Source organism: Siphateles boraxobius, unplaced genomic scaffold (genome assembly GCF_051911475.1).
Source record: "Siphateles boraxobius isolate OS27281-9 unplaced genomic scaffold, OSU_SipBor_1 397, whole genome shotgun sequence".
Taxonomy (NCBI): Eukaryota; Metazoa; Chordata; class Actinopteri; order Cypriniformes; family Leuciscidae; genus Siphateles; species Siphateles boraxobius.
The window spans coordinates 24,184-30,183 of NW_027509027.1; the positions used below are offsets into that span (position 1 = coordinate 24,184).

The following is a 6,000-nucleotide window of genomic DNA, read 5'->3' on the forward strand; positions in this document are numbered from 1 at the left end:
AGTGAAGAAAACTAAGAACAACTTTTGAAAAAACTCAAGCTCTTTCATGCTTTCTGAAGAATCTCAGAGACTTTTTAAGGCTTTTTGAAGAAGCTCAGGGACTCTTTTTTTTTTTTCTTAAAAAAGCTTACAACACCTAGTATTCCCATGCGGCCTCCCATCCAAGTACTAACCAGGCCTTATTTAAAAGCTTAGACCATTAGTGAAGAAGACTAAGAAGAACTTTTGAAAAAACTCAAACTCTTTCATGCTTTCTGAAGAATCTCAGAGACTTTTTAAGGCTTTTTGAAGCTCAGGCACTCTTTTTTTTTTTTTTTTTTTTTTAAAAGCTTACAGCACCTGGTATTCCCAGGCGGTCTCCCATCCAAGTACTAACCAGGCCCGACCCTGCTTAGCTTCCGAGATCAGACGAGATCGGGCGTGCCCAAGGTGGTATGGCCGTAAGCTAAAACTGCTGCCAAAATTGGGCTATTTAAAAGGTTAGACCATTAGTGAAGAAAACTAAGAACAACTTTTGAAAAAACTCAAGCTCTTTCATGCTTTCTGAAGAATCTCAGAGACTTTTTAAGGCTTTTTGAAGAAGCTCAGGGACTCTTTTTTTTTTTTCTTAAAAAAGCTTACAACACCTAGTATTCCCATGCGGCCTCCCATCCAAGTACTAACCAGGCCTTATTTAAAAGCTTAGACCATTAGTGAAGAAGACTAAGAAGAACTTTTGAAAAAACTCAAACTCTTTCATGCTTTCTGAAGAATCTCAGAGACTTTTTAAGGCTTTTTGAAGCTCAGGCACTCTTTTTTTTTTTCTTAAAAAAGCTTACAACACCCAGTATTCCCATGCGGCCTCCCATCCAAGTACTAACCAGGCCTTATTTAAAAGCTTAGACCATTAGTGAAGAAGACTAAGAAGAACTTTTGAAAAAACTCAAACTCTTTCATGCTTTCTGAAGAATCTCAGAGACTTTTTAAGGCTTTTTGAAGCTCAGGCACTCTTTTTTTTTTTTTAAAAAGCTTACAGCACCTGGTATTCCCAGGCGGTCTCCCATCCAAGTACTAACCAGGCCCGACCCTGCTTAGCTTCCGAGATCAGACGAGATCGGGCGTGCCCAAGGTGGTATGGCCGTAAGCGAATACTGCTGCCAAAATTGGGCTATTTAAAAGGTTAGACCATTAGTGAAGAAAACTAAGAACAACTTTTGAAAAAACTCAAGCTCTTTCATGCTTTCTGAAGAATCTCAGAGACTTTTTAAGGCTTTTTGAAGAAGCTCAGGGACTCTTTTTTTTTTTCTTAAAAAAGCTTACAACACCTAGTATTCCCATGCGGCCTCCCATCCAAGTACTAACCAGGCCTTATTTAAAAGCTTAGACCATTAGTGAAGAAGACTAAGAAGAACTTTTGAAAAAACTCAAACTCTTTCATGCTTTCTGAAGAATCTCAGAGACTTTTTAAGGCTTTTTGAAGCTCAGGCACTCTTTTTTTTTTTTTTTTTTTTTTTAAAAGCTTACAGCACCTGGTATTCCCAGGCGGTCTCCCATCCAAGTACTAACCAGGCCCGACCCTGCTTAGCTTCCGAGATCAGACGAGATCGGGCGTGCCCAAGGTGGTATGGCCGTAAGCTAAAACTGCTGCCAAAATTGGGCTATTTAAAAGGTTAGACCATTAGTGAAGAAAACTAAGAACAACTTTTGAAAAAACTCAAGCTCTTTCATGCTTTCTGAAGAATCTCAGAGACTTTTTAAGGCTTTTTGAAGAAGCTCAGGGACTCTTTTTTTTTTTTCTTAAAAAAGCTTACAACACCTAGTATTCCCATGCGGCCTCCCATCCAAGTACTAACCAGGCCTTATTTAAAAGCTTAGACCATTAGTGAAGAAGACTAAGAAGAACTTTTGAAAAAACTCAAACTCTTTCATGCTTTCTGAAGAATCTCAGAGACTTTTTAAGGCTTTTTGAAGCTCAGGCACTCTTTTTTTTTTTTTTTTTTTTTAAAAGCTTACAGCACCTGGTATTCCCAGGCGGTCTCCCATCCAAGTACTAACCAGGCCCGACCCTGCTTAGCTTCCGAGATCAGACGAGATCGGGCGTGCCCAAGGTGGTATGGCCGTAAGCTAAAACTGCTGCCAAAATTGGGCTATTTAAAAGGTTAGACCATTAGTGAAGAAAACTAAGAACAACTTTTGAAAAAACTCAAGCTCTTTCATGCTTTCTGAAGAATCTCAGAGACTTTTTAAGGCTTTTGAAGAAGCTCAGGGACTCTTTTTTTTTTTCTTAAAAAAGCTTACAACACCTAGTATTCCCATGCGGCCTCCCATCCAAGTACTAACCAGGCCTTATTTAAAAGCTTAGACCATTAGTGAAGAAGACTAAGAAGAACTTTTGAAAAAACTCAAACTCTTTCATGCTTTCTGAAGAATCTCAGAGACTTTTTAAGGCTTTTTGAAGCTCAGGCACTCTTTTTTTTTTTTTTTTTTTTTTAAAAGCTTACAGCACCTGGTATTCCCAGGCGGTCTCCCATCCAAGTACTAACCAGGCCCGACCCTGCTTAGCTTCCGAGATCAGACGAGATCGGGCGTGCCCAAGGTGGTATGGCCGTAAGCTAAAACTGCTGCCAAAATTGGGCTATTTAAAAGGTTAGACCATTAGTGAAGAAAACTAAGAACAACTTTTGAAAAAACTCAAGCTCTTTCATGCTTTCTGAAGAATCTCAGAGACTTTTTAAGGCTTTTTGAAGAAGCTCAGGGACTCTTTTTTTTTTTCTTAAAAAAGCTTACAACACCTAGTATTCCCATGCGGCCTCCCATCCAAGTACTAACCAGGCCTTATTTAAAAGCTTAGACCATTAGTGAAGAAGACTAAGAAGAACTTTTGAAAAAACTCAAACTCTTTCATGCTTTCTGAAGAATCTCAGAGACTTTTTAAGGCTTTTTGAAGCTCAGGCACTCTTTTTTTTTTTTTTTTTTTTTTAAAAGCTTACAGCACCTGGTATTCCCAGGCGGTCTCCCATCCAAGTACTAACCAGGCCCGACCCTGCTTAGCTTCCGAGATCAGACGAGATCGGGCGTGCCCAAGGTGGTATGGCCGTAAGCTAAAACTGCTGCCAAAATTGGGCTATTTAAAAGGTTAGACCATTAGTGAAGAAAACTAAGAACAACTTTTGAAAAAACTCAAGCTCTTTCATGCTTTCTGAAGAATCTCAGAGACTTTTTAAGGCTTTTTGAAGAAGCTCAGGGACTCTTTTTTTTTTTCTTAAAAAGCTTACAACACCTAGTATTCCCATGCGGCCTCCCATCCAAGTACTAACCAGGCCTTATTTAAAAGCTTAGACCATTAGTGAAGAAGACTAAGAAGAACTTTTGAAAAAACTCAAACTCTTTCATGCTTTCTGAAGAATCTCAGAGACTTTTTAAGGCTTTTTGAAGCTCAGGCACTCTTTTTTTTTTTCTTAAAAAAGCTTACAACACCCAGTATTCCCATGCGGCCTCCCATCCAAGTACTAACCAGGCCTTATTTAAAAGCTTAGACCATTAGTGAAGAAGACTAAGAAGAACTTTTGAAAAAACTCAAACTCTTTCATGCTTTCTGAAGAATCTCAGAGACTTTTTAAGGCTTTTGAAGCTCAGGCACTCTTTTTTTTTTTTTAAAAAGCTTACAGCACCTGGTATTCCCAGGCGGTCTCCCATCCAAGTACTAACCAGGCCCGACCCTGCTTAGCTTCCGAGATCAGACGAGATCGGGCGTGCCCAAGGTGGTATGGCCGTAAGCGAATACTGCTGCCAAAATTGGGCTATTTAAAAGGTTAGACCATTAGTGAAGAAAACTAAGAACAACTTTTGAAAAAACTCAAACTCTTTCATGCTTTCTGAAGAATCTCAGAGACTTTTTAAGGCTTTTTGAAGCTCAGGCACTCTTTTTTTTTTTTTTAAAAGCTTACAGCACCTGGTATTCCCAGGCGGTCTCCCATCCAAGTACTAACCAGGCCCGACCCTGCTTAGCTTCCGAGATCAGACGAGATCGGGCGTGCCCAAGGTGGTATGGCCGTAAGCTAAAACTGCTGCCAAAATTGGGCTATTTAAAAGGTTAGACCATTAGTGAAGAAAACTAAGAACAACTTTTGAAAAAACTCAAGCTCTTTCATGCTTTCTGAAGAATCTCAGAGACTTTTTAAGGCTTTTTGAAGAAGCTCAGGGACTCTTTTTTTTTTTTCTTAAAAAAGCTTACAACACCTAGTATTCCCATGCGGCCTCCCATCCAAGTACTAACCAGGCCTTATTTAAAAGCTTAGACCATTAGTGAAGAAGACTAAGAAGAACTTTTGAAAAAACTCAAACTCTTTCATGCTTTCTGAAGAATCTCAGAGACTTTTTAAGGCTTTTGAAGCTCAGGCACTCTTTTTTTTTTTTTTTTTTTTTTAAAAGCTTACAGCACCTGGTATTCCCAGGCGGTCTCCCATCCAAGTACTAACCAGGCCCGACCCTGCTTAGCTTCCGAGATCAGACGAGATCGGGCGTGCCCAAGGTGGTATGGCCGTAAGCTAAAACTGCTGCCAAAATTGGGCTATTTAAAAGGTTAGACCATTAGTGAAGAAAACTAAGAACAACTTTTGAAAAAACTCAAGCTCTTTCATGCTTTCTGAAGAATCTCAGAGACTTTTTAAGGCTTTTTGAAGAAGCTCAGGGACTCTTTTTTTTTTTCTTAAAAAAGCTTACAACACCTAGTATTCCCATGCGGCCTCCCATCCAAGTACTAACCAGGCCTTATTTAAAAGCTTAGACCATTAGTGAAGAAGACTAAGAAGAACTTTTGAAAAAACTCAAACTCTTTCATGCTTTCTGAAGAATCTCAGAGACTTTTTAAGGCTTTTTGAAGCTCAGGCACTCTTTTTTTTTTTTTTTTTTTTTAAAAGCTTACAGCACCTGGTATTCCCAGGCGGTCTCCCATCCAAGTACTAACCAGGCCCGACCCTGCTTAGCTTCCGAGATCAGACGAGATCGGGCGTGCCCAAGGTGGTATGGCCGTAAGCTAAAACTGCTGCCAAAATTGGGCTATTTAAAAGGTTAGACCATTAGTGAAGAAAACTAAGAACAACTTTTGAAAAAACTCAAGCTCTTTCATGCTTTCTGAAGAATCTCAGAGACTTTTTAAGGCTTTTTGAAGAAGCTCAGGGACTCTTTTTTTTTTTTCTTAAAAAGCTTACAACACCTAGTATTCCCATGCGGCCTCCCATCCAAGTACTAACCAGGCCTTATTTAAAAGCTTAGACCATTAGTGAAGAAGACTAAGAAGAACTTTTGAAAAAACTCAAACTCTTTCATGCTTTCTGAAGAATCTCAGAGACTTTTTAAGGCTTTTTGAAGCTCAGGCACTCTTTTTTTTTTTTTTTTTTTTTTAAAAGCTTACAGCACCTGGTATTCCCAGGCGGTCTCCCATCCAAGTACTAACCAGGCCCGACCCTGCTTAGCTTCCGAGATCAGACGAGATCGGGCGTGCCCAAGGTGGTATGGCCGTAAGCTAAAACTGCTGCCAAAATTGGGCTATTTAAAAGGTTAGACCATTAGTGAAGAAAACTAAGAACAACTTTTGAAAAAACTCAAGCTCTTTCATGCTTTCTGAAGAATCTCAGAGACTTTTTAAGGCTTTTTGAAGAAGCTCAGGGACTCTTTTTTTTTTTTCTTAAAAAAGCTTACAACACCTAGTATTCCCATGCGGCCTCCCATCCAAGTACTAACCAGGCCTTATTTAAAAGCTTAGACCATTAGTGAAGAAGACTAAGAAGAACTTTTGAAAAAACTCAAACTCTTTCATGCTTTCTGAAGAATCTCAGAGACTTTTTAAGGCTTTTTGAAGCTCAGGCACTCTTTTTTTTTTTCTTAAAAAAGCTTACAACACCCAGTATTCCCATGCGGCCTCCCATCCAAGTACTAACCAGGCCTTATTTAAAAGCTTAGACCATTAGTGAAGAAGACTAAGAAGAACTTTTGAAAAAAACTCAAACTCTTTCATGCTTT

The 6,000-nt window shown here is 39.3% G+C and overlaps 11 non-coding genes across 11 annotated transcripts; all 11 read right to left on the minus strand.

Moving 5' to 3' along the window:
* Positions 1 to 327: 327 nt before the first annotated feature.
* LOC143705950 (5S ribosomal RNA) lies at positions 328 to 446 on the minus strand. Its single transcript, XR_013192858.1, has one exon. It is a non-coding gene; the product is annotated as a 5S ribosomal RNA (ribosomal RNA).
* A 560-nt stretch (positions 447 to 1,006) lies between these two features.
* LOC143705951 (5S ribosomal RNA) lies at positions 1,007 to 1,125 on the minus strand. The gene has a single exon (XR_013192859.1). It is a non-coding gene; the product is annotated as a 5S ribosomal RNA (ribosomal RNA).
* Positions 1,126 to 1,496: 371 nt separating this feature from the next.
* LOC143705952 (5S ribosomal RNA) lies at positions 1,497 to 1,615 on the minus strand. Its single transcript, XR_013192860.1, has one exon. It is a non-coding gene; the product is annotated as a 5S ribosomal RNA (ribosomal RNA).
* Positions 1,616 to 1,985: 370 nt separating this feature from the next.
* Positions 1,986 to 2,104, minus strand: LOC143705953 (5S ribosomal RNA). The gene has a single exon (XR_013192861.1). It is a non-coding gene; the product is annotated as a 5S ribosomal RNA (ribosomal RNA).
* A 369-nt stretch (positions 2,105 to 2,473) lies between these two features.
* Positions 2,474 to 2,592, minus strand: LOC143705892 (5S ribosomal RNA). Its single transcript, XR_013192801.1, has one exon. It is a non-coding gene; the product is annotated as a 5S ribosomal RNA (ribosomal RNA).
* Positions 2,593 to 2,962: 370 nt separating this feature from the next.
* Positions 2,963 to 3,081, minus strand: LOC143705893 (5S ribosomal RNA). Its single transcript, XR_013192802.1, has one exon. It is a non-coding gene; the product is annotated as a 5S ribosomal RNA (ribosomal RNA).
* Positions 3,082 to 3,638: 557 nt separating this feature from the next.
* Positions 3,639 to 3,757, minus strand: LOC143705894 (5S ribosomal RNA). Its single transcript, XR_013192803.1, has one exon. It is a non-coding gene; the product is annotated as a 5S ribosomal RNA (ribosomal RNA).
* Positions 3,758 to 3,919: 162 nt separating this feature from the next.
* LOC143705895 (5S ribosomal RNA) lies at positions 3,920 to 4,038 on the minus strand. Its single transcript, XR_013192804.1, has one exon. It is a non-coding gene; the product is annotated as a 5S ribosomal RNA (ribosomal RNA).
* A 370-nt stretch (positions 4,039 to 4,408) lies between these two features.
* On the minus strand, positions 4,409 to 4,527 carry LOC143705896 (5S ribosomal RNA). The gene has a single exon (XR_013192805.1). It is a non-coding gene; the product is annotated as a 5S ribosomal RNA (ribosomal RNA).
* Positions 4,528 to 4,896: 369 nt separating this feature from the next.
* On the minus strand, positions 4,897 to 5,015 carry LOC143705898 (5S ribosomal RNA). Its single transcript, XR_013192807.1, has one exon. It is a non-coding gene; the product is annotated as a 5S ribosomal RNA (ribosomal RNA).
* Positions 5,016 to 5,385: 370 nt separating this feature from the next.
* On the minus strand, positions 5,386 to 5,504 carry LOC143705899 (5S ribosomal RNA). Its single transcript, XR_013192808.1, has one exon. It is a non-coding gene; the product is annotated as a 5S ribosomal RNA (ribosomal RNA).
* Positions 5,505 to 6,000: the final 496 nt, after the last annotated feature.